The 25,142-nt window shown below is 41.1% G+C and overlaps 1 protein-coding gene and 1 pseudogene across 20 annotated transcripts in view; one reads left to right on the top strand and one right to left on the bottom strand.

The window, feature by feature from the left end:
• The window catches only part of LMO7 (LIM domain 7), a 196,546-nt gene that overhangs the window by 34,411 nt on the left and 136,993 nt on the right, over positions 1 to 25,142 (top strand). The gene's annotated exons all lie outside the window — the stretch shown is intronic.
• Positions 14,976 to 15,530, bottom strand: LOC131489216 (protein FAM204A-like; annotated as a pseudogene).

Raw genomic sequence — 25,142 nt, 5'->3', positions numbered from 1 at the left:
TCTCGCCTTAGCTGCGGTGCTTAGAGTCAACTGGAAATCTGTGGTTCAGAGGCCATGTAGAGATTTGATATTTGTTCTCTCTAGCCCTCTCTTGCCTGGCATTTTGTTTCACTTACCAGTGACTGCCGTTGCCCTGGACTCTGTTCTCTAGTTCTGAAGCCCAATGAGACCGTGGGTTTTGTACCAGAATTTTTGGCACTTGCATGGTATGTACTGGGCCTTTCTTCAGGCTATAAATCCTAAAAACTGAAAATTCATTTAGTGCAGCTCCCTCTTTCAGTTGACTGAAGTCAACTCACCTTCAGTGATTGCCTTTTTCATCTGCTCTGCAGTGCATTCTGAACTGTTTTTTGGGTTTTTTTTGGTTTTTTTTTTAATATTTATTATTCTTGGGGCGCTTGGGTGGCTCAGTCGCTTAAGCATCTGGCTTTGGCTCAGGTCATGATCTCAAGGTTTGTTGGTTTGAGCCGTGTCGGGCTCTGTCCTAACAGCTCAGAGCCTGGAGCCTGCTTCAGATTCTGTGTCTCCCTCTCTCTCTGCCCCTCCCCACTCACTCTCTCTTTCTGTCTGTCTCTCTCTCTCAAAAAAAAAAAAAAAACATTAAAAAATTTAAATATATATTAGTCTTGAATTTATATTTCTTTGTATGTGGGAGAGTTGGTCTGATAGGAGCTACTTGGCCATCCCAGAAGTGGAATCATATTGTGTTGGCATTCTTAGTGAGAGATTATAGGAAGACCCTAATTCACTGAATTTAATTTTGGCCATGTTGAGTATGATGTTAGCCAAAGTGGAGTTATCCACCAAGTGGTAGTTATGGAGGCATGAATCTTGGAAGTGTAGTTTGGTCTGCAGATACAGATTTAGAACTTCTAAGCACACTGATATGACTGAGGTCATGAGAATAGAGGAGCAAGAGGGAGTGTTTTGAATGAGAGGCTCAACCTGAATTCATAACCATGTTTAAGAGGTAGGCGCAGGAAGAGGACCGCAGGAAGGAGGTTAAAAATGTAAATGGAGTAATTTGTAAAGAAAAGTTGTAAAAACTGAGCACGTGGTCAGCGGTTCTTAACCTGGAATCTGTTGACCGAGTTGGTTTACGATGAAGTTTCAGGAGGTTTCTGGATTCTCTGCACAGTGTATGTGTGTATGAATCTTCCGGAGAGAAATTCTATAGCATTCATCAGATTTCCAAAAAGGTCTGTGACCCACAAATAGTTAAACATTGAAATGAACAGTATCAAGGTTCAGAAAAATGAGTGGAAGCCACTAGTGGCTTCATTATAGCAATTTCAGAGTGAAGGTGGAAAACAAAGTGGAGTACACCGCGAAGTAAATCGGAGATGCAGAGGTGGTGATACGGAGTGTAGACTTCTCTTTCAGGAAGTCTGGATGATAAGGTGAGGAGAGATTACACGATAGAGGGGAATAAGATTAAGAAAAGCGTAGCAATGCCCCGGCTGGCCTCATCTGTCACAGGCCACTTGCCATACTAACCCTTTGGTGCTTATGTACTCAGCTCTTTAGTCTGTGAAAGCTGTGCTGTTGTGAAAACGAGAGACCGCTTGTGTGGGCTGGCATGCACGCGTTCACAGCTTTGGATCCCGAAGAGGTTATGAGCTCCATGACAACAAGGGCTTATTTTTTCTGTATTTTGGGTGTTCTTTCCCTATACCACTTTTTATTATACTCTGCTTAAAGACTTAATGCTTCACTGGCAGAGGTTTCAGGATATGGGATAGGGCCACGATCTGGTGGAAAGAGTTGTCTGTGCCAAGGGTGTAGAGAACGTCTCTGGTACAAGGTTTCCCTTACAGCTCTGCCTGGATAGTCTCAGGTCCCTGGAGAGATTGCAGACTGCTGTACATTGTAGGCTTGGCTTCCTAAAGTTTACCCATTTAGAGGCCCTTAGAACAGGGAAAGACCTTGACACTTTGTCCAGGAGAGGTAGGGAAAATATGGAATATATACAGTCCCCACCCCTTTTGGGGGCTCACTTCTTAATAGGGCAGAAGTGTCGATTAGATGGGGAAACACTTGGCTGAACTAATATGGAAATCAGAAAGGTAGCCTGAAGTAGGGAAATTGAGATTTAATAGCTTTCTGCACTCATCCTGATGGCCTTAAGTTAAAAGACAGCTGCAAAATAACTACTGTGGCTCATTTCTGTTACTTCATTTTCTGCTATCCTGCTTCCCAGTGTCTTGCCCACACCCAATTCACCATGAATTCTTCTTCTTTTTAAAATTTTTTAGTTTTAATTTTTTTAAATGTTTATTTTTGAGATAGAGTGTGTGCAAGCCAGGGAGAGGAGAGAGAGAGGGTGACAGAGGATCCAAAGCAGGCTCTCTGCTGACAGCAGAGAGCCAGATGTGGGGCTCAGGCTCACAAACTGTGAGCTTATGACCTGAACCAAAGTTGAATGCTTAACAAACTGAGTCACCCAGGCACCCCATTCTTCCTTTCTTAAAATTTTTTTTAAAATGTATTTTTGAAGAGAGAGAGCATGAGTGAGCATGAGTGGGGGAAGGGCAGAGAGCAGGGGAGAGAGAGAATCCCAAGCAGGCTCTGCACTCAGCCTGGAGCCCAACAGCGGGCTCAGACTCACTCATGAACCATGAGATTATGACCTGAGCCAAAATCAAGAGTCAAATGCTTAAACTACTGAGCCACCCAGGTGTCCCATTATCCTTCTAGCCCAAATGAAGCTCTCAGGTGTCATTCTGCTTCTCTTAAATGTAAGCTAATCCTCCACCAACATTCAATTATAGTAGAAACTTGTTAAAAAATAAATCTCTAGGGGCACCTGGGTGGTTCAGTCGTTTAAGTGTCGGACTTCAGCCCTGGTCATGATCTCACGGTTCCTGAGTTTGAGCCCCATGTCAGGCTCTGTGCTGACGGCTCAGAGAGTGGAGCCTACTTCAGATTCTGTGTCTCCCTCTCTCTGTCCCTGACCCACCCGCACTCTATCTCTTTCTCAAAAATAAATAAACACACACAAAAAATTAAAAAAATAAATCTCTATTTGCCTCCATTTGTGGTAAGAACATTTTGGACCTCACCCTTTTTAGGCACTCTTTCTAAGGAGTGAAATATATCAAAATCAGCTTTGGTGTTCTGGTCCCACAGCCAGCCTCCTGCCTTCCTCACCTCTGTGAAAACTGTCTCACCTTGAGTTGCTGCTGTTTGGTGGGAGCATGCAGTTCAACTACACATAGTAAATGAAAAAGAAAACCAAATGCTTCTGAGAAATAGAAGTACTTTAGATAGCCTGCAGATTTCATATATGATTTAATTTTTAGGTATACAAATGGAAACATAATATATACACTGAACAGTTTTTGGTGCCTAACAACAGAGCTTGACTACACTTGTACATTGGCACAAAAGGTTAAAAAATTCTTTACAGTTGCAAAATCTAGTATTTGTCATTATTGTATTCCATTGACTGGATAAACTAGAATTTATTTAGCCTGTCCTCTTTTGATAGATACTGAAGTTTCTTCTGATATTTGTAATTATAAGCAATGCTTCAGTGACTAAGATTGGGCCTAGGTCGTTTTGCATAATTGTAGGATTGTTCCCAGCTGCTGAATGTTGGTTTTCCTTTCTAGAGGGTCAGTTTACACTCCCACTAACTACGTAGGAGAGGGTCTGTTACACCTGTTGTTATTCTTAGAAAGATGAAGATCAGATCTTGTAGTTTTGATTTTGTATTTATCTGATAAGTGAATTTGATCATCTTAATATGTTTAAGGGCAATTTGTGTCTTTTCTATGAACTCCTGATATCTCCTTCCTCCTTTTTTAGGAGCTCTTTACTTATTAAGGAATTTGTTTCTTTGTCTAGCATGTGAGCTACAAATGTTTGTGTGTGTATGTGGTGGGGGGGGTGGTTGTGTTTTGATTGTGTTTTGGTTTTCTATGAAAAGCTCTTTTTTTAATATGTAATTGAGTTAATCATTTCTTTTATGGTTTCTGAGTTTTATATCACAGGAACCTTTCTCATTTCTGGAGCATAAAAATTCTCACAGTTCTATTTAGCTTATTTTGTGGGTTCATCTTGTATGCTTTAAAATCATTGATTTACTTGGAATTAACTTATATGTAAGGCATGAGCTATGGATCTAACTTTATTTTTCCCCTCAGATGGCTACTCAGGTGAATTCACTTTTTTAAAAACATGATCTAGGGGTGCCTGGGTGGCTTAGTCAGTTGAGCATCCAACTTTGGCTCAGGTCTTGATTTCATGATTCATGAGTTCAGGCCCCTCGTCCGCCTCACTGCTGTAGCATGGAGCCTGCTTTGGATCCTCTGTCCCCCTCTCTCTGCCCCTCCCCTGCTCATACTCTCTTTCTCAAAAATAAATAAACATTTAAAAAATATGATATACCTATGGCAGACATTACCAGTTATCTACTTGATAGCCATTCTTCCCTCTATACCATCTGAACCCTGATGTTTGTAAGAATGTTAGTAAATCCTGATGAAAAGATTTGTCTTCTTGGATATCTTTGTGCTTAGTGTGGCCGTGCATGATGGAGGACTATGCGGTGGGACTTCCAGGAGAGCCATTCTCCTTGCTGACAAAGAGGGACAGACTAATGGCATAACCCTTTGGTCTTACCTTTTTTCTCTTTTCCTGTTTGAATGAGGGCATAAAGGGCAGATGCCCAGCATTCATGGGCCATTAAGGAATTCACTGTGAATTTTACTTTGAGAGAGAATCCTATGGATGCTGTGAACATCACGGAAAAATGTAATGGAAATAAAGACACTTGTGGGAAAAGTTCCATTCTCTGGCAGTAGAGGTCAGAGTGCTTCTGTGCATGTGTGTGTGGGCAAACTCAAAGCAGAGGGTGAAGAACAGTGGAAAAAGACAACTACACAGAACGAAGGACTGAATTCTTAGTTTTTAGTCCTAATATGTTGGCCTTCCCCAAATTCAATTTGAGAATTGGGGGATACACAAAACTACTCTGAAATATGATGGCATCTCAGACCAACTATATTGGTATTCTCACTGGGTTTTTTCCTGGGTTTTGTTTTGTTTTTAAAGTTCATTTATTGTTTTGAGAAAGAGAGAGCACATGTGTGCACGCACACACAGGGTGTGGGCAGAGAGAGAGGAGGAGAGAGAATCCCAAACAGGCTTTGCATGGTCAGTACAGAGCCTGACGTGGGGCTCGATCTCATGACTGTGAGATCATGACCTGAGGTGAAACCAAGAGTCGGATGTTCAACCAGCTGAGCCACCCAAGCACCCTGTAGCCTAGGTTTTGAGAGGCAGAGAAAACCCATTCAAAGAAAATGACCTACTGGGTTTCAACATAAGGGCAGTACCTTGATTAGAGTAGTGGAGTAAGTAGTATGTACTCTTTAAAGAATAGAGATTTCATTGTAAAGAAAATGAACAGTTTATTGATATGACTGGATTAAATCTGCTAGCAACAATAAATAGTAGTGAGTAGATGGTATCTGAGTTAATATCAACCCCTCTCCCTGTTATTTATAATTTTATGTATACTTTATAACAGAAGTATGTTCAAACATATTTGTATCCTATATTTCCTTTCAGTTATAAAATATTTTGTAAGCCAAAATAAGCGAGGTCCATGACTGTAAAATAAGTACTTTCATGAAATAATATTTAAATAAACTTATTTAGGAAATTGGGCTTTATTTTTGCAGATCTACACACTTTCCCTCCCCCATCCTACTGTTAGCATTTTCTTGTTGTTCCCCAAAATAGCTAAACACTCTCTTTTGGAAGATATTCTCTCTTCTGTGGTCTTGGAAGCCTGAACCAGCAAGACAAATCCGAAGACATCTTTGTTGTTAGGGGCAAACTCTGAAGTGGTGGGTGAGCTTTCTGAGAAAGAGCTCTGTATCTAAATGTTACCCCGCCAGTCATTGCTGGAATGCTATTCTTTAAACAGACAAAGAATGAGTTATTAACTTGGTTGAAGAAGGTGGTCAATGAGAAGTGATACTTGTAACATAAAAAATTGAAGAACACTTTATAAATTGGCTTCCCTGTTCCTAAATGTCTCCTCTTGTACAACACACACAGACACAAATGGGTGTCATTTACATAGTGCTTCCTAGAAGAAGCAAAGTAATAATTAAAATATTATTGAGCCACCCAGGCACAAGGGAGTGGTGCCTGGGTGGCTCAGTCAGTTAAGTATCTGACTCTTGATTTTAGCTCGGGTCATGATCTCGTGGTTCGGTAGTTCGAACCCCTCGTTGGGCTCTGTGCTGACAGTGCAGAGCCTGCTTGAAATTCTCTCTCTCCCTTTTTCTCTGCCCCTCCCCTGGTTAGTGGCACATGTGCTCTCTTTCTCTCTCTCTCAAAATATACAAATAAACTTGAAAAAATGCATGGGAAAATTTACAGCATTTCCCTAAAACTGCACACATTTGGGAAAGACTGCATATACAAAATCAGGTTACTAATATATATGCACTGTTAGATGTAGTCACATTCCTGTTGAAAGTATCTTTAGCGTCCCACTGGAGCATAGTAAATGATCAGTAAGTGGTGGAATGGATGAATAAAATTATGTTGTCAAGTACAGCATATTAATTTTTAAGTATGTGCCTTTCTCCAGACTGAATATTTGACTGACTTGATGAAATGCTGGCTGTTGCTACTCATTAATTTTTATGATTGTTAATGTAATTACAGTTGTCAAAAAAAAAAAAAGATTTTCAGATCTTCCCTTTTTCTATCTGAATTACACACAAAGAAACCAAGCCTTCCAAGCTGGCTTCTTTGCATTCGGATGAATGCCTTCTAAGTGTTTTTGACTGGAGGGGGAAATGAGCCTGGAAGAAATGTAGCAGGTAATGTAACACCCAGGTGGGGGAGTAAGAATTTGTTAGGTGTTGATTCTCTTTTCAGTTCTGTGAATGTTCTTCTCTTTGTATCAATCCACACCTGAAGATTAGCTTTGTTCTGCTCTGGATAAAACATTCCTTATTTAATGCATTCCACAGCAGCTACCAATTGAATGTGAAACTCAAACCTTGTGTCACTAGCTAACAAAGATGAGAAGGCATTGCATTATTAAAGCTTTTAGCCACTTAGAGGGGTGCTGGGTAAAGAAGCTGAGGACAACCCCCTGCCATTGTTTTTCAAAGAAAAACTACTCTCCAAGGGTAGTGCTTTTCTGTAGTAAGGTGGTAGTTCTTTGAAGGCTGCATGCAAGTTTTTCTTAAAAAGCTTTTCACCTATTAGTGTTTAAAATTGTAGTGTGGACTTCTACTTTAGGTCTGTAATTGAAGCTTTTAATATAAAAGTGGTGAAGTTTTGCTTTTGGATCAAATTCTGGTAGTACAACTTTTATTTTTAGGTCTGAGAGAAGAACAACTTATCTTTCTTTTTTAGAAAAAACTGTAAGACCAGGGCGCCTGGATGGCTCAGTTGGTTAAGCAGCCAACTTTGGCTGAGGTCATGATCTCATGGTCCATGGGTTCAAGCCCCCTGTCGATCTCTGTGCTAACAGCACAGAGCCTGGAGCCCCCTTTGGACTGTCTCCCTCTCTCTCTGCTCCTCCCCTGCTCATGCTCTCTCTCTCAAAAATAAATAAACATTTAAAAAAATTGAAAAAAAGCTTTTAAGACCTAATTTATGGTATAGAATGAGCCCAAGTATTTTTTTTTTCCTGGACTTGTTTTTCAAGATTTTGCTGAATTCAGAAGAGACATAGCTAAGAATATATACACCACACAACAAGAAAGATGCACAATTAGAGTGACAGCATGGCCACTGGTGGGAGATAGAGACCGTGGAAGGTCCTCTCTACAAAAATCTACTCTAATACCTTTGACTAATTAGAGATGCATTTGCTTAAAGATTTTTTTAAATTTGGAATTATCCTCTGGGAAATTTAACCATTGTCATTTAATTCTTACCAGTATGTATAATCGTATTTTCAATATACTGGGGGTTATGTTTTATATTGATGTTTATAAGCCACTTTATGTTTTGATATTCATTCAAAAATATTTGAGTACCTACTATGAGTCATAGAACTTTCTATGTGTTTGGGATGTAATAGTGAATAAACCAGACAAACATACAGAGTAATAAGTGTTAAGTTTAATAAGTGTTAAGTCAGCCAGGCTTATTGAATTTGCTGAAAAATTTTTGGTAAAAATTAGCCAAATTTCTTTTATGTCCTAATAAAAGGCTATGCATTTATTCTTGGAACCTTGTTTTTTGAGGATGTTGTCTAATGTTGTTCCACAGAGCAGAGCTCTCAATGATGACTTTTTGGGAGATGGGGTGGGGATGGGATTTAGAGAGTATATAGCTTTTCAGTGATGCTCAGAATCTTCTCCCACTTTATTAGACCAGCTGTACTCCTGTGCATTTACACAGGGGAATTTAGCATGGTATTACTCTAAAAAAAATATTCTACTTTAGGTTATAAATGGAGTAGATGAGTGTTAGAAAATGGAGATATTTTCTCCATTAAATTTTTTTTAATGTTTATTTATTTTTGAGAGAGAAAGAGAGAGAGAAAGACAGTGTGAGCAGGGGAGGGGCAGAGAGAGAGGGTGACACAGAATCCCAAAACAGGCTCCAGGCTCCAGGCTCCAAGCAGTCAGCACAGAGCCTGACGTGGGGCTGGAACTCACAAACCCTAAGATCATGACCTGAGCTGAAGTCAGACGCTTAACCGACTGAGCCACCCGGGTGACCCTTATCTTTTCCATTTGAAGCTTGCCTTAAACACAGAGAAATTGTTGGTTTGGATGTTCTTTGGTCATGTGGTCCATGTTTGGACCAAAGGTCCAACCTTTGTGGTCATGTTCCATGTTCACCTGTCACTTTCATTTCCTTATTGTCTTTCCAGCTTGGTAAGACTGTTCAGGAACACTAAGCAGGTGATTATCTGAAATCCATAACTCTCTTAGAATTTAAAGTTTGGGAAAGACTCTATACAGCATTTTGTATTTGATTATGTTTATTATGCCCACACCCTCCAGTGAGAAAGCCCTGTTCCCTCTATTTACAGTTGTTTCTGCCTTTGTAACATCCTGGGTCACATGCAGAACAGCTGGAGTTGCTGAAGTTTGGAACCTAACAAGGCTTATTCAGAGGAAGAAATGATGGAAGGGTATTTGTATCAGCTTTTGCCATGATACTGCTGTGGAACAAGCTCAAAGTGTAGTCTTTGGATCACCTGCATCAAAGTAATCTAAGATGTTTGTTAATGCTGCAGATTCCCAGCTCCCACCCCCCAACTCAGTCATGGAGGCAGAGGTGGAAATCTGTAATATTAGTAAACAGTCCTGTGATCCCTAATTCTCAGTACAAGAATCAGTGTATTTTAGCTTGGATAATGGCAACATTTCTGACAACTGATTTTGCATTGTTGTCTTTTTTTAAATTGAGGTATGATTCACAATGAAATCCTTTTTTTAATTTATTTTTTAATAAAAAAAAATTATGTTTATTTTTGAGAGAGACAGAGACAGTGTGTGAGCAAGGGAGGGGCAGAGAGAGAGGTAGACACAGAATCCGAAGCAGGCTCCAGGCTCTGAGCTGTCAGCACAGAGGCTGATGTGGGGCTGGAATGCATGGTCTGTGAGATCATGTCCTGAGCCGAAGTCAGACGCTTAACCGACTGAGTCACCCAGGACCCCCAAATTCATCCTTTCTAATATACTGATTTCTGAGAAATGGTGAGTGCCACCTCAGTCACGATTTAGCATTTCATCCCCCACCCCCCACCAAATTTTGTTGTGTACCATTTGTAGTCCCTTTGCTCCTCATCCCCTGTCCCTGGCAACTGCTGATGGGTTTTCTGTCCTTGCTGGTTATTATGGTTTTGTCATTTCAGTAACGTCCTATAAGTGGAATTATCCTATTTGTAACCTTTTGAGTCCAGCTGTTTTCTACTTAGCATAATGCATTCAAGACTTATCAGCATTGTTGGCTGTATCAGTACTTAAGTCCTTTTTATAGTTGAGTAGCATCCCTGGAATGTGGATGTACCATGGTTTATTGATTTCCATTTGAAGGACATTTGGGTTCTTTCTAGTTTGGGGCAGTTATCAAGTCACTGTGAATATTCATGACAGGCTTTTTATTTCACTTGAGTAAGTGCTGAGGATGGGATTGATGGGTCTTACCATAAGTGTGTTTAACTTTATCAAAACACTGTTTTCCACCTTGGCTGTACCATTTTGCACTTCCACCAGCAGTGTGAGAGAGTTCCAGTTCTTTGACACACTTGTCAATGCTTGTTAATGGGAGTTCTTAAAATTTTAGCCATTTTACAATATAGTAGTAGTATGTTTGTAGGCATGCATCATATACTGGTTTTAATCTGCATTTTCCTAATGCCTGATTGTTTTATTTGAGCACCCAGCATCTTCTGCTGGACACTAGGCAGTAGCTCCCCTCTCCCCCAGGAATTTGTGGATGTCGGGACCAATGACACACAGCCATCAGTGGATGTAAAATCAAATTTATCACTCATATAGTGAATAGCAAGAGGACTTACTAAGGAGAAGAGCTTAAGTTTTGTCAGGAGCGAAACATGGTAAAGAAGAGTTTGGTAGATTGGGACTTTTACTGTAGTTGAGGGATGGAGCCTGGATGAACCCCCCCTTTTTTTTCAGCCAGGCTTGTATTTTCTCAGCAGGTTTGAAAATTCCATTGGTCCCAGTGGACAGATAGTGCATATGGGTTTTCTTATCAGGTTTTCCAGATGTGGGGTGAAGGGAAAGAGGAGGGCTGAGGGCTTGAAAGCTGTAGAAACCAAACATCAAAACTTGAGTTTTTCTCTTTACTATCTACTGATATTGAGCTCGTCTTTGCTTGTTATCCATACATCTTCTCTGATGAAGTGTTGAGATTATTTGCCCATCTGTTAAATTGGATTGTTTTCTAGAGTTTGTATATTCTAGAAAGAAGTCCTTTATCAGTTATGTTTTGCAAAAAATTTCTCTCAGTGGCATGAGTTTTTTTTTTTAACTCTCTTAACAGTGTCTTTCAAAGAGTAGAAGTTGTGTCCCAGCACTAATTGTCATTTAATGCAGTCATATGAGTCTGTTTTTCTTAACAGATTCCTGTTCAGCTATTCTTCTCCAGTACTTTTTTTTGTCTGTTTTGTTTTTAATGTTTATTTATTTTTGAGAGAGACAGAGACAGAATGCGAGTGGGGTGGGGCAGAGAGAGGGGGAGGCACAGAATCTGAAGCAGGCTCCAGGCTCTGAGCTGTCAGTACAGAGCCTGACGCGGGGCTCAAACTCACAAGCTGTGAGATCGTGACCTGAGCCGAAGTCCGACACTCAACCAACGGAACCACCCAGGCGCCCCTCTTCTCCAGTACTTTTAAACCCATGAGCAAGATCTTAAATTTATCCAGTGGCAGCATGCAGTAGTGGAAAAGAGTATTTTTCATGTATCCAAACTTTTGAAATTCTTGGCCATTTTTTTTCCTTTAAAAAAATTTTACCATGGAAGGCAGAAAGTCTTGAGGGTAGGGCATGAGATTAGCTAATCTTCTTATGAAAATGTGGTTCAATATGAGAGGAAAAGAGAGGATTAGACACTCTCACATAGCCACAGGTGGCAGAGCCTGAAGGGGACAACAGATGTGTCTAAGCCAAAGCTTGAGCTCGTTGCCACATACTGTCCGTTTTCCAGTAACCATTTTACTTCATCTCTTTCAGTGAAGAGACTTAGTTTTCTCATCTTGCATATAGTGATTTACAGTTTACAGAGAGCTTTGGATGTCAGCTATTAGGAAATCTTAGAGGCCTCTTCAAGGCTTTATCTTCAAGGACATTGGGCTTTATTGGATTAGCTCTGGTAAATTCCACTTCAGCTATTTTTAAATTATTGTGTAATAGCAATAGTGGAAATTGTAAGCATGTTTTCCATAACTTCGCAGTCCTTTATCCTACAGGTAATTTCCCCAGAATTTGTTAGATAACGGGAAAAGGTTTTGCCTCTGAGTATCATTTGGTTTCGATTTTCCGTGGAATTTGCCTTTATTTCATTTTGCATAGACTTGGTAAACATCCTGTAAAAGGCAGATGTGAACTTGATGCAACCTGGGTTTGCAGTTTCTGTGAACCCTGCTGGCCACTGGGAACGAGTGGCCCACACCACATATTTGAGCGTCTTTCCACTGTATAGCTAGAGTTGACTCCTGTTTGTACAAAGTGGAAGGAAACTAAAGCCTCGTCCCACACTATTGTCTTCCAAAAGAATGCCAAAGAAAGAGACCAATTAAAAGATGAAAGCCAGGCAGTGTATTTTAATCTTCTCATTTGCCTGTCCTGGGTGGCCTCCAGGCCCTGTCAAGGAGAGGAAGCAGAAGAGCCTGTGGAATATTTACTTTGATTTATCTTATGGAAACTAACTCAGTACTCAGCTGTTCATGGTTTGTGCCAAATGGCTCATGAAGAACACGTTGAAATGAAAGCCATGCTTTCAGGCTTCCTTTGACTCTCCACAGAAGGGGATCCCTCCCCTCCGTGCCCACTCTGTTTTATGTCCCTCAGTTCGCATACATGCACCTCTGTCCCACCAAGCTGTCTCCCTCCACGTGTGGAGATTTTTCTGTCACTCCCCAGAAGGAATTCCTGGGTGTTCCAAGTGTTCTGTCCTCAATACAGCTGTGTTTGAGGGACAAGAGAAATCCTGGTTCCCCTATGTCTCCGCCATCTTAACCCCTACCCCCTCTCAGGCTTACCTTTGAGTGTATAGCTCTGTGGAGGCCTGTGGTGGTGGCTGACTGATGCAAACATTGAAGAATGAGAAAAGATAGAGGACGTTTTTTACAGCTTAGATGTAGAGGAAGTATATGTGAGCCATGTCAAATGACAAAAAATAATACAATTTAGTAATGAGTTTATCATTTTTTCAAGGGAAAACAATCCATGGGTTGGGGGAATACAGTGCCTAACAAGAAGGGGAGCACTGTTCCTGAGGGATTTGGACTAAGAATGAGTTTTATAGAGAATTAGAAGCAACAACATGGAAACAGGGCATGATTGGCTTGGAGGTCAAGGATTTCCTGGTAAGGCTAGCAGGTCTTATTTTCTAGGGTAAAGTGAGGTAACTAAAGCTGAGTCGGAGGGTTGTGAGTAGTGTATGTTAGGTTTCCTCGATCAGTGTTTCCTGAAAGTGCAGGTTTTCTTAGGCTTACATTTGTGACATGGGCAGAACACTGGGGTGGCTTCCATTTTCTGGGTCATGATATGGCCGTTAACTTTATCAGCCATAATTATGTGTATGAAATAATGGGTGAAAAATAACAAGAAATTGGAGACTCAGTTCTGTCAATGAGGAAATGAGGAAGGGAAAATGAGGCTTCATCAAACCCTCCCCTCACCCCCCAGGGATAAAATACATTGAAGTTGGCTTTGTGTGAGGGGGTTTTAGATATGACAGACTAATAGAATGTGTACAGAAGGATCTAGGCAAAATTTGTGCAAACAATATCAAAAACAAATCCTTACTGAGAAAGAACTGGAAGAACATTTAGGAGAAGGCAGTACATGTGCAATTAGTTATCCTGTGGGGGGAATGAGGGACATACTACAGGTTCTGCCAGCATGAAGGGTATTGTTCCCATTCTGGATTTATTATTAGTGACTCTTTATAGGATATGTTTGTATAAAGTGACCGTTGGTTTTATGGGAGGGCTAATACTTGGCTGTGTCAGAAATATTAGGTCACATTGTTATTATCAGTCTTAAGTGACTGGAATAAAGCATGCATAAGTTTTGAAGGAAAAGGACTTGGGAAAGTTCTAGAACAGTTTCAGTAATTTGGGTGAAAGCCCTTATGAGGGATAGTGCTTCTGAGCCACCAGAGGGCAGTATTCATTCAACAAATACTTGTTGAACTCCATGTTTCAGAGTACCACTGAGAATTGTGGGAAAGGAGCATGGCCTCTGGAGTGAACACAGCTTTGTTCTGATTTTATGTGCTTTCCCCCTTTTCTCTCCCTAACCCCAACAAAATGGCTTTTTTTCCCCCTGGAACTTTTTCTTTCTCCCCAAGCAGAGTTATTCTACATCTTTTAGTGCGTAGGTCTATGTGGCACTTACGTTTTATTTTATTTTCCTTTAATTGAAATATATGTGAAGGAATGTAAAATGTAATTGCTATTCCTATTTATTTTACCATATGACTAAAATATTAACCCCACTGCCTCCCAGTTAAAGATTTAATCGTTACTTTTATAACATTAAAATAATTATGTCATCTGCAAAGACATTATCAATTGAGACCCTCTTGGCACTTACGACTGATTCATCAAAACAAACACTAATCTTAAAATTTCAGGATAGCGGGGCGCCTGGATGGCGCAGTCGGTTAAGCGTCCGACTTCAGCCAGGTCACGATCTCGCGGTCCGTGAGTTCGAGCCCCGCGTCAGGCTCTGGGCTGATGGCTCGGAGCCTGGAGCCTGTTTCCGATTCTGTGTCTCCCTCTCTTTCTGCCCCTCCCCCGTTCATGCTCTGGCTTTCTCTGTCCCAAAATAAATAAAAAAAAAACGTTGAAAAAAAAAAAAAATTAAAAAAAAAAAATTTCAGGATAGCATTGTTAAGCTGAATTAAAGTATAGGAGGCTCATGGGCTATGCTCTGCCAAATGGATGAAAACTGAAATGGATTTTATACTGTAGGTCTATATAAGTGTTAAAAATCCTAGTGTATGCTTATATTTCTTGACAAATAACAGCACCATTTCATTCATTTCACTAGGATAAACTCCTTAGAAAAAGACTGAAAAGTTTCCATAGTTAGCTCCCAGTTTTTATGCTTGCTTTTTGCTACTTCTGTCAATTTCATGACACACTAAATATAAGCAAGAAGATCTTTTCAGTAAATTGAGCACTTGGAGCTCCCAGCTAGATTGAAAAGTCCCAAATCCCATTTTGCTTTGGTTTCCTATCTATTCTTTGCTTCAAATCTCCATACGCATTTATTCTTTTCTTAAACAACCTGTGAATTCTCAGCCTCCTTTTTGGCTCTTACACAGTTGCGGCTAGCAACTGCTCTGACAGTTTTTACACCAAGCTCTCTGGTAACTAGCTGGTTGCTGAGTTCTTCGGTCTTCTCCTTGTTCTACTTGTCCACAGCCTGGTCTATGCTCTTGAAGTCCTGACTTACCAATTCTTTTTTTTTCTTCAAACCTATCACTGACTCCAAAAATTTGAATACACTTCTTCCCCTGGCTTAAAGATTGTCCTTCATTCTTCAACTTGTATTTTCTCCCCTCCCCTGAGTCTTGAGGTTGGGGTTTTATGCTTGGAATGTTTTTTTGCAATTCTTGAAATTGATTCCACATATTTAAGGAAATTCCAGAAGGGCATGCTTCATATGCATTTACATTTTCCTCTGTTTTGGTTTTTGCTCCGTCTATAAAGAAATCTGAGATTTGGTTTTCTAATTACCCAACCTTTCTCTTCCTGCGAGTTCAGGCTTCATCTTTAGAGTTCAAGGCAACATCATTTCACTTAGGCCAAGAGGAAGCAGTCCACGCCACATCTTCTCTTAAAGTTCAAATCTTGAAGACAGCTCTAGAAAGGTATACTTTCTCTGCCTGGTGGCTTTACTACACCTAGAAGTCTATAACTCCGGGGGCAGATTTTCACTTTGGTCCCAGGCACAGGACAAAATGCTCAGGTCCCAGATGTGATTTCTAGCCTGTTGACACTTCCTTAAACTGTAGGTGTTTTCCAGAATAGAATGATTGTAAACATGGTCCATTTTCACAGTGGGGAGCATCCTTACTCTTCTCACTTTGGTTGGGTTGGGATCGAGCAACCCTTTCCCACCAAAGTCCTGGGAAGGTGCTGAGTTACCCTTTCTGTGGAAAGTGTGGGCTTGGCTGAGGTCTTCCATGGCCCATTCTGCCTATGCTGGGCCTCTTGGCAGGCCCTCTGGAACTGTCACCAGGAGCCAAAGCCTGTATTTTATTGTTTATTTTGTCCTGTATATGAAATATACTCAGCGCATGCTGTCTTTCCTGTACATTTGCATCTGTCCCAGCATTTTGGCACTAATGTATTTGAATGAATAAATGAAATCCTTGGTCATTTGTCAATAAAAAAGTTGGCAAACTTTTTCTGTAATGAGCCGAATAGTAAATATTTTAGGCTTTATGGACCATACATTTCTGTTAGGACTACTCAGTTTTCTCAGCCATTTAGTGAGAAATCTCATTGCTACTGATTGGAATCTGTGTTCCAGTAAAACTTTATAAATACAGATGGTGGGTCTCAGTTTGGCCACGAGGCTCTAGTTTGCCTATCCCCGGTTTAAGATGTATTTTTCCAAAAAATTTGGTTTGCAAATTATTTTATCTCCTATATTGCTTTAACATAGGACTAAGAAAATGCACAGAGTGATTTGGTGAATGGATGGCTAAACAATTATTTTCTAATGACTGAATAATAATTAAAATATTTTATTTCTTTTAAAAATTGTTTTTAATGTTTATTTATTTTAGAGACAGCGAGTGAGAGTGGGGGTGGGGCAGAGAGAGAGGGAGACACAGAATCTGAAGCAGACTCCAGACTCTGAGCTGTCAGAACAGAGCATGACACAGGGCTTAAACTCACGAACCGTGAGATCATGACCTGAGCCGAAGTCCAACACTTAACTGACTGAGCCACCTAGGTGCCCCTATGATGACTTTTTCTGATAATACTTCATATGTAAGGGATTGTCTATATGTTGCATTTGTAAGTATTTACTTTAAAATTACACTTAAAACTGGATGTTTAATTTTAGTAAATGAAAAGTTTTGATAAGTCTGTTTTTTTTTTTTTTTTTCTTCAACGTTTTTTATTTATTTTTGGGACAGAGAGAGACAGAGCATGAATGGGGGAGGGGCAGAGAGAGAGGGAGACACAGAATCGGAAACAGGCTCCAGGCTCCGAGCCATCGGCCCAGAGCCTGACGCGGGGCTCGAACTCACGGACCGCGAGATCGTGACCTGGCTGAAGTCGGACGCTTAACCGACTGCGCCACCCAGGCGCCCCTGATAAGTCTGTTTGACATGTGCTCTTTAAGCAAAACTAGGAGGTTTTTCTAAGCCAAACTGTGACTGAGAAGAATGTTTTTAAGAAGCTTTAAAAAATTAGTTTTGCTTCAGGTAATGTGAAAATAGCCAAAATATCTCACTGTTTATGACCTAATGACCCAATGTTTGAAGCATTATTCATCCCATCAGTCTCCAGGGTGTGTGTTGGGTAGAGGATGTTTGTTCAGTTTAGTTTCAAAATGTGGAATGGTTTATCACAAGAAAAAATGCATGATTTGTTCGGTCTTGGCCTGACTCACTGTTAAATGTAATAGGAAATGTTTAATATCATGTAGAGGTCATCTTTGTAGCCAGCTGACCTCCATGTCCTTCCTGTTAGCTTTTGTTAGGGCCCAAGATGGAGGAATTTTGGTCATGGTGCTCAGTACTTGGTCTCCTGGACTGGTGCCCATACTTCCTCCCAGACCTTTCCACTCTGCCCTCTGGAACAATTCTGTGGTATCAACTTCTGTCCCTTCCTGAACCTTCTCTTTGCTTCCTTTTCATGTGACACCTAGTCCTCTTTTTCTCCTGTAGCCTTCCCCAGTATACTTTGCTCTTTCCCACACCCTGCATACTCCCCGGGCTGGAAGCAGTGGCCCCTTTCAGGCAAACTGAAAAGTGTACATAGAAATATCTATGCCTTATACCACGGGCTTACCTATCCAGTACCCTCCTCCTCATTACTATGCTGACTTATTTTTGTTCCTCTTTATTCAGTGAGCCCTTGAGCTGCTGCCTTACTATTTTTATTCCACCCTAACCCTGCCATATAGATACACTGTGGACCAGGAGGGAGGGCTGATCAAGTCCTCTCACCTCCAAAACCATGTCTTTTCACTTCTACTCCAGCCTCTTTTTTTGATGTCCTAATCCTGGATGTTGTTATTTCGTGAGAGGCCTTCATTTTTGCATTGCTACATTCCAGTGTCTCACTCTGCAGCCTGCTCGGTGTCTTACCTTGCAGCTTCAGCTAAACCTGCTTAGTCAACACGTCTTTACTTTCTTCCTTCTTACCAGCCTCCTGTCTTCCCCTCCCTTGTTTGCTTAGCATAGTCTGCACAGTCTAAAGTAAGCCCCTTTCTTGACCGTGCCTTCAAACTTGCTGTGTTGTCCTCTCACACCTACCTGGGAAAACCCAGCTGTTGACAGTCTGCTCAGGTCTGCTTGGTCTGCACTAGCTGTGGACCGCCTGGACCCTTGTTCTTTGGAGTGGCTCATAAGCCAAAAGACACCAGCAAATTTCAGGGCTGTTAGCCCACTCAGTGTCTCTTATTTAAAAGGTTACTTACCTATGGCCTGCAGGAGTTCTACAATCACCTAATTCTTCTCTAGTTACTTTAGGGTCCTGCATGCTTGCATATAGCTATTCGTGTTCCCTCTGGTTAGCCAGGCAATTTTAGCTCTTTTGACCTGGAGTTTCACTTCATCCCAGATATCAAATGGCTGTGCCTTTCCAAATAATGTCTTCCTGGGGAATAACCTCTCTCCAGGCGATTGAATGCATTTTGTCAAGGCTTATAGAAGGCAGGTAACACTGGTAACCTTCAGTCTTATTTTGACTTCAGACTTTGATTAGATCATTAAAGAGGGCCTTTTAGGTAAATGTGAAGTAGATCAGAGCATTTCTCCCAGACAAGCTAGAGTTAATAAGGCACTGTGGGCACTCTTGTGTAATCTGGTCTGCTCATTCTGAGGGTTAAGCATACATTTTTATAGTAGCTGTAACTTTGCTTAATTTCTCATATAGAGATGCTAGGAACTGGCATGTACAAGTCTTCCTCATTCATAGCCAGAACTATCATTTTGGGTCAAGTGCATGGGTAGCTGAGTTACCTGGTCTTTTGTGGTTATTAATACAGTCATCTGGAGAATCAGCTTAGGGTTCAAAAAAGTAACATTTGTTTTCATGCCATAGACAGTGGTCATTCTCATCAGCAAAAGCACTTATTAAACAACCACATTTTGAAAAATGTACAAATACAGCTGGGTAAATAATGAAGGCAATTTTAGGTCTTTTTTTGTGTAGTACTGACATTTGTTCTATTATTAGCTTGTTTGTGGAAAAGAGGCTTTCATTGTGTGGCCATTAAGGAATTCATCAAAATTTCATATCGCCTGTGTGTGTCCCCATTGTCTGTGGCTGCCATCTGGCTCTGCTTTTGATGGGGGATGATAATTATTTCATACAGCACTGCCAGTCCTCCTGACTACCTTCACTGAATCTGTTTGCCTTCTCCTCCAGGTTTTCCGTCTTCTGACTCCATTCCCTGTTCCAGGTTGTAGACTAGCTATCATCCTCTGTTAGGGGAGGAAAATGGTAGTTGATGCTGGCTCTTGGCTTTTCCCTTTTCCCTCAAGATATTGGGTAGGTCTCTCAGGCACTCCGAGTGTTTTCCACATCATAGGTACCACCTGTCTGATCTGGGACTCTTCTTTCTGAGTTGTGGCCTGAGAGGCAGTGAGGCTGGCTGGCTTGCCCAGCTTCTCCTTTTCCTGGCTGCCTTCTGTGGATGTCAGGCAGTAGCCTGGTCTTGCCCCATCTCATCATACCTAACTTTTTTTTTTTTTTTCAGAAAGTCAAAGTCTTTTTCCTGAGCTGTGCTCTTAAATTTTTTTTTAATTTAATGTTTATTTATTTTGAGAGAGAGAGAGAGAGAGAGAGAGAGCGAGAGCATGAGCAGGGGAGAGGCAGAGAGAGAGGAAGACACAGAATATGAAGCAGGCTCCAGGCTCTGAGCAGGCACAGAGCCTGATGTGGGGCTTGAACTCAAGAGCTGCGAGATCATGACCTGAGCCGAAGTCGGACACTTAACCGACTAAGCCACCCAGGCACCCCTGAGGTGTGCTTTTTTAGTCTCTGAATCTGAATTAAACGTTCTCTATAATACCTCAAGCAACAGTTTCTCTTTTCTCTTAACCTTTGGCTTTAGAGGAAGTTAATTATTTCTTATTACTTACAAGTACTGGTGTTCAGTGGGAAGGGAGAGAGAAGATGTGTAGAACCTGGATGTCGGTTGCTCACTTCAGTAAAGTTTCTGTGTAGCACAGAAGAAAAGTAACTACATAATGACAGAATGGCTCAACTCTGAGTTAGTGGATCAGAAAATCCGTGTCACAAAGATGTAGAGGTAGAAGGAATCTTTGTGGAGCAGTAGTGTTTGGGGAAGACATTTGACTTTAATGGAGGGATGAACATATTGGAGGACATGGAATTTTTGTGTTCAGGCAGAATCAAGGATTTCTGTGTGAGAATCCAGGGGAGAAAGGCTGAAGGCAGACAGGAAGGCCTTATTCTATAGACCAAATGGACCTTTGGAAGATTTTGAGCAGTGTTTTTTTGTGACAAAAAGCTTATTTTGATTTTTAAGGAGCAATAGGCAGACATTGAAGGAGAGTAGATGCAAAGGAGGTTAATTTAGGCAGTGCAGTCAGTATGAGATAGTGAAATATTACATCTGCCAGACAAGAAGGCTAGACCTTGGTGGAGAGAAGTATGCAGACCTGGATGGACAGGGAAGGTACATTCTGATGCTTTGAGTCTGGGTATCTGGGAGAATGTTGGTATCATGATTTCAATAGTGAATTGAGGTGTGGCAGTTGAGTGTTGGGTGAGAGGGTGAGGTTTATTTTACATGCTGGCTCTGTGGTGATATAAGCGTGCTCAAGAGGAAATGCTCAACTGGGAGCCATGAATGTGGGGCCAGAGGGACGTCCCAGGTAGGACCTGAGTTGTACATGTAGGACGACCTGCTTGGAGTTTATATTGGAATGAACAAAGTTTAGAAGGTGGAGGAAGAGCTCTGAGTAGGTGAGCTGAAGAAGAATTTGAAGGAGGGAGTGGTTGGCAGGTTAAGCTTCACAGTTTCGAGGAGGGTGAAGTAATCATGAGAAAGCTTCCAGATTAACCATGCTTGCCTGCCTCCCACACATCCTGTCACACCCAACTGCTCTCTGCTATGGATCCTCCTGAGTTTTGCCTGAACACCCAGGCAGAGATCTTCAGTTTGTTATGATTGGCTGTCAGCCTGTATTATCTCCCTTCTGGAGTGTAGTTCTAGGCTTGGAGAGCAGAATCCATCTGTAAACTAAACCCAGAAGTCTCATAGGACCCAGATTCTTGTGCTCCCTGGTACGATGTGCTCCCTGGTATGATATCAGATGAGAGAGTAGACATCCTGACCATTGAGAGGAGGAATCATGGAAATCTCACCCAATCAAGGTGAATTATATGTTTGGCCTAGAACATTTTCTGTATCTGGGGTTTGCTTTCTCTAGAAGTGCAGATAAGTCCATTCTGGAGCATTTTATTGTGGTAGAAATTTGTTCCATGAGTAGGCCCCAAATCTACAGTTATACAGACTGCATACTTTAATGTGCAAATATTTCCACTAAAAGTCTCAGCATATATTTGTGCGTTTCAAAGTCAGTTTTATAGAAACACATCCAGAAGCTCTTATAGAATTAACAAAGGAGACAAACTTGTGATATTAACATTTAAAAAACAATCAGCTTTATTGAGGTATAATTGATAAATAAAATTATAAGGTATTTATTTTTCCTTTTCACCAAATGTATCTTGGTTTTGTGTTATTTTGTTGTATTTTTTATGTACTTGGATCTAGCCATTAAAAATAGAGGACACTGGGGGCGCCTGGGTGACCCAGTCGGTTAAGTGGCTGACTTTGGTTCAGGTCATGAACTTGCAGTTTGTGGGTTTGAACCCAGTGTCGGGCTCTGTGCTGACAGCTCAAAGCCTGGAGACTGCTTCGGATTCTGTGTATCCCTCACTCTCTGCCCCTACCCCACTCGCACTCTGTCTCTGTCTCTCAAAAAAAAAAAAACAAAAAACAAAAAAACCCCATTAAAACAATGAAAAAAAGAGGACAGTATTTCCTGGGCTGGTTTATACCTTTACCCTACCAAGAACATGCCAGCAGGGGGTAGCAGAGAACAGGAACTAATTTCCCACTTGTTTTCCTTAGACTTCCAATAAAGAGCCAAAGCATTTGGAGCTGGGAGAAGCTGTGGTGATTTATTACAAATGCTTTTTCTTCTCTTATCTATTCTTTTCTTTTTTAAAGTTTATTTATTTATTTATTTATTTTGAGAGAGAGAAAGAACACAAGTGGGGAGTGGCAGAGGGAGAGAGAGGGAGAGAAAGGATCCCAAGCTGACTCTGTGCTATCAGCATAGAGCCTGACATGGGGCTGGAACTCATGAACCATGGGATCATGACCTGAGCTGAAATCAAGAATGGGATGCCTAACCCACTGAGCCACCCAGTGCACCCTCATTCTTTTTCTTATAAGGAAATCAAGACTCATAAGAACCCCATGGTTTAATAGTAAAACCATGTTTATCTGAGACCATTCTTGGCAAGACTCAGTAAAGGTGCTTCTAAAAATGGTGAACTTCTGGGTGTCGACGCTGGCAGTTTGAATCAGGACCTCTTAGGGAAAGGCCTGGGTTGTTCTACAAGCACCATAGGTGATTCTTCTACACGCTAAATTCTGAGTCCACAAGCAAGAGTCCTTCCTACAGGGCAGGAGTTGTCCTAGGCCTCGAGGATAAAATGAAAAACCTCACGTAGTTTCAAAGGGACATGCCTGCAGGGGCCAGCCAGGTTGTGTATATGAATGAGAAAGGGCAAGGGTCAGCTGATATGGCAGCATAGGGTTGTCACTGTCTGGAGAGTGTGTACTCCCCCCGGCCTGTCATGGACTCAGGGGCAGCCTTTTGGGGCTGGGAGGTAATGCATGCCCAGTGTGGTCAGATGGTTTCTTTTTTAAAGAGAAGTTAGCAATCCAGAACTTTGTTTTCTGTTTCCCAACTTCAACATGTTGTGTGGGCCAAACAAAACATGTCTACAGGTTGAAGTCAGCTTATGGGCTGTGATAATCTCCTTTAGGAACTTAGGCTGGTAGGTGAGTCATAAACGCGAATACACATTTGCCATTAGGTGCTGTGAATGTCAGGAGGTAAACGGGGCAGTGGGGCAGAAGGAGCCATCAATACTGCTTGAGGGAAGTCATGCTGACTTCCTGAGGTCCAGTTCTTAAGATCACCGATAATTTTTTTGAGTAAAACAATCTCATTCATTCTTTGGGGCAGAGTCTTCCCTCTGTTTCCCTAAAAGGGAACACACATACCACTCTTTTTATGTCTCAATATATCAGAATAGCATTAAAAAATTATTCTCAGTGCTTCAACCTTTGTAGCCTTGAAACACAGGATTCCAATAAAGAGAAATGAAATTATTAGTCAAGGACTTTCTTTTTTTTTTTAAGGTTTATTTATTTTTGAGAGAGAGAGAGAGAGAGTGCACAAGCAGGGGAGGGGCAGAGAGAGGGGGAGAAACAGAATCCGAAGCAAGCTCCAGGCTCCCAGCTGTGAGCTCAGAGCCTGATGTGGGGCTCAAACTCATGAGCAGTGAGATCATGACAACCAAAGTTGGACGCTTAACTGACTACACCACCCAGGCGCTCCAGTCAAGGACTTTTTAAACTAATAAGTAGGTATGTTATGGAGCCATCAGAATATCTACTTTTTAAAAATTTACTTTGGGGGCAGGGATGGGCAGAGAGAGAGGGAGAGAGAGAATCCCAAGCAGGCTCCGAGCTGTCAGCACCGAGCCCGATGCAGGGCCTGATCTCGGAGCTGTGAGATCAGAACCTGAGCAGAAACCAAGAGTTGGGCACTTAATCAACTGAGACGCCCAAGCATATTTACATTTGACATGAATAAACTGGAAGCTTTGTTAAGATCTGTTAAGGCCATGGAGAGAATCTAGGGGAAACTTTGTTCCTGCAGGTTGTTTGAGGAAAACTGATTTCCTAACCATTCTGTTGTTGGGACTGTAATTACTTTACAGCAGGAGTTACTGTGGAAGTGTATAAGCTCATTTGCTGTGGCCCTCTTTGTTGCACTCTAAGTGTGTGTTCTGCTTTGAAACCATATAAGTAAAGCAAATTATCTAAAAAGGGCATAGATGCACATAAGAAAACTTAGGGTTGTGGCATTATTTAGATACAATGCAAAGATGACACATTTAAAAACCAAAAGATAGATACTATTATGTAAAAGGAAAAATCATAATTTAATACTCAAACATTTCTGTGTCAGGTAGAGGAAACTCCACTTTGGAAGCTTAGACCTATTTCTGTGAAATTACATGTAACTTTTTAAGGGAGGTGGGCATTTAGAGTACAGAAATTACTTTATTGGCTTAACTCATATTGATTGTCTTTTGTTTATAGGGTATGGATAGTGTCTAAGGCCTTTTATTTATTTTTTATTTTTTATTTTTTATTTTTTTAAAAATTTTTCTTTTAACTTTTATTTATTTTTGAGACAGAGAGAGACAGAGCATGAATGGGGGAGGGGCAGAGAGAGAGGGAGACACAGAATCGGAAGCAGGCTCCAGGCTCTGAGCCATCAGCCCAGAGCCCGACGCGGGGCTCGAACTCACGGACCGTGAGATCATGACCTGAGCCGAAGTTGGACGCTCAACCGACCGAGCCACCCAGGCGCCCCTCTAAGGCCTTTTAGAACCATCTTTTTAAAAGTCATCTGTATTAACTTTCAGTAAAATGCACAAATTTCTAGGTGTACAATTTTTTTTTAAAGAGCGTATTTATTGAGCTATAATTCATATACAATTCACTTTTTAAAGTATAAAATTCATTGTTGTTGTTTGGTGTATTCACAGAGTTGTGCAACCATCACCACTGTTTAATTTCAGAATATTGCCATCCTTCAAAAGAAACCTTATACACATTAACGGTCACTCCCCATTCTTCTCTTCCCCTAACCTTCTGGCAACCGCTAATCTACTTTCTGTCTCTCTGGATTTGCCTATTCTGGACATTTCACATAAAATGGAATCACACAATATGTAATTTTTTTGTGTCTGGCTCTTTTCCTTTAGCTCTGTGTTTTTCAGGGTTTCTCCATGTTGTATCATGTGTTAGTACTCTGTTCCATTTTATGGCTGAATGATACTCCACTGTATGGTTATGCTGTATTCTATTTATTCATTCATCCATTGGTGAACATTTGGATTTTTTTTA

The sequence above is a fragment of the Neofelis nebulosa genome, chromosome 1 (genome assembly GCF_028018385.1).
Source record: "Neofelis nebulosa isolate mNeoNeb1 chromosome 1, mNeoNeb1.pri, whole genome shotgun sequence".
Taxonomy (NCBI): domain Eukaryota; kingdom Metazoa; phylum Chordata; class Mammalia; order Carnivora; family Felidae; genus Neofelis; species Neofelis nebulosa.
This window is presented reverse-complemented; position numbering and strand designations above follow the sequence as displayed.